The sequence below is a fragment of the Pyrus communis genome, chromosome 3, assembly GCF_963583255.1.
Source record: "Pyrus communis chromosome 3, drPyrComm1.1, whole genome shotgun sequence".
Classification (NCBI taxonomy): Eukaryota; Viridiplantae; Streptophyta; class Magnoliopsida; order Rosales; family Rosaceae; genus Pyrus; species Pyrus communis.
In genome coordinates, this window is record NC_084805.1 from 20594531 (window position 1) to 20602877 (window position 8347).

Consider the following 8347-nt stretch of genomic DNA (forward strand, 5'->3'; position numbering starts at 1 on the left):
TCCAAGGAGAAGGTGGAAATTTACATCCACAATGGTCTCCATCGCTCTCAAGCTTTTCTCCCATTCTCTTTGTCGCCATGGTCTCCTTCACTCTCAAACCTTCGTTTCTATCCCTGTCAAATCTTGGCTCGCTGGAAAAGTTTGAAGCAGTTTAAGCTTCTTCCGCCTTTTGATTTGGATTGAAGATGATTTTAAGTCAAAAAGGTTAATGTTTTCTGGTAAGTTCTTTGAATCCTACATCTCGGAGTTTTTTTTTTTTTTTTTCTTCAAATCTATGGGTTTTGTTTTCTTCAATTTTAAAATATTAAAAATTGAAATTTTTTTTTTTTTTTTTGGGTAATATTTTTCAATTAGATTATGCTATGGGTTCTGATGAGGCATGTAATTGGGTTTGAGAGTTTTGATTTAATGAGAGAGACAAGGAGTATACACGGAGAGAGGGAGGTAGGTCATTTGCAGAAATGGAGATTAGGGTGAGAGAAAAATGGGAGAGAAGGGATAGCAGACTAAATTTTGATTTTATAATTTTGGGGGGTTTTGTGTTTAATTTTGGGGTTTTGTGTGAGCGCTTTGTTATGATTTAGGTATCAATTTCGGGAAATGGTGGTGTTGCAATTTTGGGGCTTTCGTTGCAACCTTGGAACCACTTTGTGCTCAAGGTATATAAAAGGTATGAAACCTCATTGTACCTTATCTTCAGTGGATAGGAATTTTGTTGGTTTTTCGATTTTATCCGGGTCCCTTTTTTTACCTCCAAGGTCTGCATTTGCTGATGAGTTTTTTTACTTTCTTAGTATGGCCTTTAAATTTTTTTTTGGTAGTTTTTGTAGATATAGCGTATAAATGTTGACCTGAAGTTTGGACATAATCATTACTTCCTATTACAATTTATTAACTTTAATTCAATTAACTAAAGTTGATTGGAATTTGACGATGATCGAGATATTTGTATTCAGATGGGATTTGTGTATGAATTTTGTTTTTGTAATTTTGGGTTTTGTTTATATCGTTAGATTCGTCGCCTGGGCATATGATTTGCTTCTGTTTTACATTTCAGGAGATGTTACTCTTCGTTTCTTGGGGCTTTTGTGTGAAGCTTTCGAAGGCCTCTGTGCTCACGGTAAATAATTATGGTTTTTTCCTTTGAGGCTTTTGTGGAACAATTTTTTTTTTTTTTTGGTAATATTGTGATAGTTTTATTTTATATATTGTGAAAGTTGATCGTTTGAGAAACTGAGTAACTGTGTACTTGTTTGTAGTTATGGTATGAGACGTGATATAAATTGAACACGGTGAGATAAGGTATTTAGGTATCACAGCAATTGATCGTGAAAAACATTTAACAAACTACATTTGAAACATTCATTCATTTATATTATATATGGTGGTTCCAAGCTTGGGTTTTTTTCCATGCAACCTTCTGTTAACCAAAACGGTTCTATTCATTCTGGTAATGCTAAAAATGGACAAATCGCATCAGAGCGCTCTGCTACCCCTTTGTTATCTGATTTCATGGATTCATCTATGTGCTATCTTCATAACTATTATATGTCTGCTGCCTATTACTATGGAGGTAAAACTTATGCGTGAACTCTTTGCTTTAGATTCGTTTATTTATGGATTATCAGAATCTTCTTTAAATTCATGTATATTTTTTTATATCAAAATTCATGTGTGTGATATGAATGGTTATGTGAATTTCTTTTAGGCTATGATGAGACTAGCAACGACTGGGATGACTAATTGAGATATGTAAATCCTGAGGGAGTAGAAATGATTTTGTAAGTACCTCTTCTGACTTCACAATTGTGAACTGGGTAGTCACTGTAACTGGTTACAAGCTTCCTGTGATAGTTGTCTAACGCTTTGAAGTCAGCTCTCTAAAATTTAAATTATCTTTCTAAGGTTTCTTTTCTTCTAATTACATAAAATTGATGTTTTCATATGGTTATTTATTTGTCAGATGTTCTGGTATATCGATTTCTTTTTTCTCAAAATTTTCGCTTCGTTTTATATAATGCACAGAAAGAAGGAGGAACGCCCGAACGGGAGAAATGAGCAGTTAAGGCTGTTTAAGATCTTTATGACGTTGTGCACCATGACGTCCTTTCTATGGACCTGAGGTCAGTCAAAGATGTGTTATATGCGTATGGGTAGAGTTTCCATTACTTGATTCTCCTCTGCTTATATCACTTTATTGGCGCCAATTTTAGGGGAAATTATGAGATATGGAAATTGTTGCCAAATGCAAGGACATAAGGTTGTCTATTTGCAAAGTTACGTTGAAGTGGCACAAGGACCCTAAGTTGGTATGTTTGAGTAGATTACCTGATCTCCTTAGTTGGGTTTAGGTTTAATGCTCAGTGGTATGTTGTGCTTCTACTTCTTTTTAATTATCGAGGATATGCCGAGAACCCACTGAAAAGATTGTATTTGTTGTGTTGATGCATTGTTGAGCGAGAGATGCAAAAGGAAGGACGTATTCAATCTCAAGATCTGTGAGCTTTCACTTCTTAATTTTATTATTAATAATTTTGTTTGCTCTTTGAAATTTGAATGTATGAGCTTTTTAATTTTTTTATGATTAGTTTACCTGAGATGGGTTATGGGTATATTTTTAGATTATGAAATTTAATGTTAATTGATTTTCTAGGAAAAATGTGAGACTATGAGTGAGTATATTAAAAGGCTGAAGCTTTGCATAAAGTGGTTTCGAGAGCTTGAGGAAAGTTACTTATTAGAGCGTGAGAAGTTAGAGAATGATTCTGGGGTTATTGAATTCAGAATTTTGATTTAGAGTTTTTTTGGGTTTTTTTTTATTATATTGGAGTTAAATTCCGTTTTTTGTTTCGGCATTCAATGGCATGCATGCTTAATTTCATTGATTGGTAAATATGTTTTGTATTCCTACATTATTTTGTAAAAACTTTGGCATCCAACAACGTTATCCTTCTTAGCTAGCATTCTTGATTGTATTATTATTTTTTGTTAGTTTTATGTGCTTATGGTGATTATTATATACTTTTAACTGGTTAACTTTGGGTTTGAATCTATAAACCCTTTAGCCGGTTATTTTGGGTTTGATTTAAGAGTATTATTAGATGGTTAAGCATTTGACCACTTTAATGTTTACTTGATTTTAAGATATGCTATTTGAAAGTCTATTTTTTCCATGTTTCATCAATACAGATAATGCAGGAGTGGAAGGGATTGGGAGACAAATAAGTGTGCAACTGAGGAGGAGGAAGATGAAGGAAGCAGTAAAATTCAGTGGGATCCTAAATGAACTCTTAAAGAATAGATGGTAGGATGAAATTTTAGATATCAGAAGTTTGGACGAAATGAATCCTCCAATTTTTTTTATATAGTTTAGTAATATTTTAGATAAATGAATTAAAAATATGGTGTGTATAAAATCTAAGCAAAACACGTATAACACATTTAGTCCATTAGTTAACACTTATATGCAATACATATAATCCATTTGACATTCCCGCAACAGTGGAATGTCAATATATAATTACTGGTACAAAAGACACGTTGCACGACGCAGATCTTTCGTCGCACAAAGTTAAAAAATGTTGCTAAAAAATTAGCGCAACGAATTTTTGTAGCGCACCAACCGTCACATCAAGGTAGTGACAGAAGGGTTTGCACGACGAAGAAATGACCTACGTTGCGCAAAGTAGTTTTGCGCGACGTAGGTCACTTCTTGGTCGCACAAACCCTTGTTTTGTTTTTTTTTTTTTTTGGCAAAAATATTTTTTATTTAATTTTTAATAAATATTGTAATTAAATTCTAAACAATAATTAATAAACCAAGAAAAAGTATTTAATTATAAAATATATGAAAATGTACATACAAGATGTCTGAATATAAAAGAAAAAACTACAACAAGTAGTCTTCTAGGCTTGATGCATCAGACTACTGGGTATCGGCTGGGCGAAGTGGTTAGGAGGTCGAAGGTGGAGCAAGATCAGGTGTTGGCATCAGGATTTGGAGGTCGGACATCTGTAAGGCCCATAAGATGATACTCATCTTCTCGTCCTAGATCGAAAACTGGGCTGCAATCTCAGCTTCTCGGGCCAAAAACTGGAATTACAACCCAATTCAAAAGAATTGGGGTTTAACTCCATGACCATGTCCATTTTCGCTTTTGGGAAACGACCCACTAACTGAGCAATTTAATTGAAATTTGAATTCCGATATCAAAGTCAAACTACAAATGCGCAACATGACCATAGAATCCAGGGGAGAAACTGCAGAGAAAGAAATAAAAAGACTTACGTCTATCTCCGGTATTGTAACCCCTAGCTTAGCAGACAAATTTTTCTTGAACACATTAAACTTGGGAGCCAAGTCCTTTGCAATAGGGTCACCATTAACACCAAATTCATTAAACCCACATATACAGATGTGTCATCAACACAAAGGAACATGATATTGTTTTAATTTTTAAACACATCAAAGTGCAACAAATTTTTTGACAATCTTAACAATAAGCCTAGCAAAGTCGTGCATAATTCTTGTAATATAGCATACAAACAGATACACAGCAAGGCTGTAAATAATATGTAAAAGTTAAAACAATAGCAAAACTAACGGGTAAAGCGCCCGAAGATACTGATACTTAACAATATCAAGGCAGAAAACTCATGCAAGGAGGCTAACTTAATCTCAACATTGAAGACACCGAAATACCACATTTATAATGAGAAATGCATTACCCTTAACAGATTATCCAGCTTGTCAAGAAGGCTAACAATCTTTTAAACCTCCTCTGTAGCATTAAGACCATGATCGTTTAAAGCAGTAGCTTCAAATCCAGAAAGGGCCATTTCATAGTTTTCCAGATATATGTTTACCTAAAACCAGAAACTTAATCTTATAATTGTACAAAACATGAGATATTGAGCAGTACTAAGGACCCAATCGGGTGGCAGAATGTCTTTCTAAGACTCATGCAACTTATGTCACTTCATACATCCTTCTCTTTACTTAACAAAAACAGAAAATAATATATAATTACTATTTCCTATTCTCTCCACTTGTATTAGTACAACTCTATCTTTAACCTATCTAGACGTTGATTCATAGAAAAGAAAGATTGACGAATCGTCTACTTGAGAAACTTATGAGTACTAATTCCAGACAAAACACAAGAAAAACTGAGCTTACAGTGGCACAGTTAAAATATAGGTCTGGATTGGACTGCATTCTTTCATCCTTTTCCTGATACGCAACATAAAACATTAGAACATCTTCTAACTGACACAAGATCCATACTTACAAGAAATACAACACATAGACAACTGACTCTACAATAGTTCTTACTTTAAGCACTTACAGCATTTTGGTATGCCTTCCAAGATTGCAAAAGTTTGGAATGATCACAAGCTCCAGTCACAAAGAAACTTGTAAGACATGCATTTCCAAGATTGTCTGCCAATAAAGTCAGAGAAATTCTGTTAAACGGAATAAGCAATGATCTCCAAAAAAATAACCAAAGAAATGAAACAAGGGATTAAGTGAATCAATAAAAAATATTTATGCATGTACAAGATACAAGTCAAACTATGCTAACTGGAAGAAGGCTAGCAAACATCCAAGGTAAATGGTAAAGCAAACTAAGTGTTACATGCTATACAACTTATCAAGTATAAATCTTACTCAAATCTGAAGACTATAGAACTTTTTGAGATGGTTGATTATGAGATCTTACACCATGAATTGCCATCCTTGACATCAAGAGTTATGGCTTCCTTGGCATGTTGAATGCTTTCATCAACAAGTTCTGCTTCATTGTTGGTACCCAGAAAAATGATGAAAATTAGGTAAGCATAATGATGCACACATCATGAAAAACAACAAGAAAAACAAGTTGAGTGACAAAGCGGTTGCCTTGAGCCATTTTTCTTTCAAGCATCGAAAGTTGACAAAGTATTTGCCTGTTTGGACCCTACCTCTAAACGCAATGCACATATCAATCATAAAAGTTATAGTACAATGAATTGAGAGGTCACTGCAATAAAACTACAAAAATCTAATCAAGAATAACCTTGCTTAGGGCAAGATTAAAGCAGTTCTTGGTTAAAGATAGATCTCCCTTCTTCCAAATGCAGTTACCTAAACATTGCCAAGCATATGCAAAAGATGGATTCAACTTAACCTGCATCGTCATTTAATTTATTTCAGGAAGTGAACTCAAAGCATTACAAACATGCTCAACTACAGGAAGTCACAATGCATTCTTACAGCTGTTGAGAGATGATCATCTGCTTCTTTTCTATAATTCGGTAAAACATCCAATATCTTTCCTCTCAGATATCGTATTTCGCACGTTGAGCCGGATGTTTTCTTTGCTCTGGTAAAAGACACAGTTTTTGAAACTTCAACTAATAAGATACAAATACAAATGCAACATAATAACAAAGGAATTAGCAATGACAACGATTTGAGAACACAATGTAGGCATTATCGTTACAGAAACAACACTTTTACCAGGGGGAGATTTTGAATTCATCAACTTTTTAGTCTATTTTTCAAAGTTTAAGCTTCTATGTGTAATTGGAACTTCAAACTTGAAACAAGCGAATCAACGAAAACCCACAAAAGAGAAAGGCACAAATCGGGTTTATAATAAAAAGGCACTTAGGTCAGCTTCAAATGGAATTAACAGAGATTAAAATGAATGGGTAAATGGAAAAATTATCAAGAGGAATGGAATCGAGGAGGTTGAGAGCAAGATCGGAATCGACGTTTAATCTGGAGATTTTGTCATCTAGGTCGACCAGAAAGTAGGTGTCTCGGAGGAGGTAAAGAGCTTCGGTAGCTCGTGCAGCTTTCGCCAGTGCGTCGTCTTCCACTGCTCGACTACTCATCACTTAGACACAGTTGCACGCAGAGCCAATTGTGAGAATGAGAAATGATTCTCAACTCCAAGTTGTTCTTCGGAGGAAACTGAAGCAAAAGACGTCGTCTGGGTGATGAAAAGGGATATTATGAGTTTGTGCTGTGTGAAATAAGTAAGAGGAGCACTCAGCTCTGAGCGTGAGCGTGACGGAGTGATAGAGAGGGCGAGATGAGTGAGAGGGGAGAGAAACCGAGTGAGCCAAAAGGAATAGAGAGATAGATGGATGGGTAGCGTCTGGACTCTTTTCCAATTAAACCTTAAAAAAAAAAAACCTATTTTTTTCAATTAAACTGCCAAAATTTTAACAACTGCGCGACGTAGTTATAAATTATGACGTCGCGCAAAGTGCTTTTGCGCAACGATCACATTATGGCGTCACGCAAGGTATTTTTTTTTTTAAAAAATTATTATAAAATTTACTAAAATTTGACTTTACTCCCTTCAAACTTAATTTTTTTTTTACATAAAACCCACAATAATATATTTTTCTAACAAAACCCAGACCCAAACTAAAATAATAAATTTAAAGCTACTTAATAAATATACATACCATTCAATTTCTTAAGTGTTATACATACAAAATAAATAAATTTAAATCTACTTAATAATTATACACACACACACACACACACACACATACATACACCATTGAACTTGATGGGATACGAAGTCTACAAAACTAACTTCAACGATCCAAATGTTAAATTTGTTTGTATATGCTTCAAGATCACATACGCAAAAAATTGCAAAAAAAAAAACATTCAGAGATCAAGTAACGGGACAAAATTTTTCAACAGTTATAAACGAAAAATCATGATTTAACGGTTATTGTAACTCCGATTTTGATTATTTTTTATAGCTACATTCCTTGATCCTATATGAATATGATGAATGAATTCAATCTTCAATTTAAAATATTTACACTAGTGGATTATGTTATACTTAATGAAAGTATAAATAAACTCTAACTGTTAGTGAATCTATCATTTTGATAGGATACACATCCTATGAAACTAATTTCAACAACCCAACCATCAAATTTGTTTGTATATATTTCGAGATTATATACGTCAAAAATTGCAAAAAACAAACATTCAGAGATCAAGTAACGAGACAAAACTTTTTTACGGTTATAAACGAAAAATCATAATTTAACGGTTACTTTAACTCCGATTTTGATGATTTTTTACAACTACACTCCTTGACCCTATATGAATACAATGAATGAATTCATTCTTCAATTTAAAATATTTACACTCGTGGATGCCACAAAATCTTATGTTATACTTAATAAAAGTATAAATAAACTCTTAAGTGTTAGTGACTCTATTGTTTTGATGGGATAAGCATTCTACAAAATTAGTTTCAACGATCCAACCATCAAACATGTTTGTATATACTTCGAGATCGCATACACCAAAAATTGCAAAAAA

At 33.8% G+C, this 8347-nt stretch overlaps 1 pseudogene; it reads right to left on the reverse strand.

Annotated features, from left to right (window-relative positions):
* Nucleotides 1–4048: 4048 nt before the first annotated feature.
* Nucleotides 4049–6882, reverse strand: LOC137728402 (uncharacterized; annotated as a pseudogene).
* Nucleotides 6883–8347: the final 1465 nt, after the last annotated feature.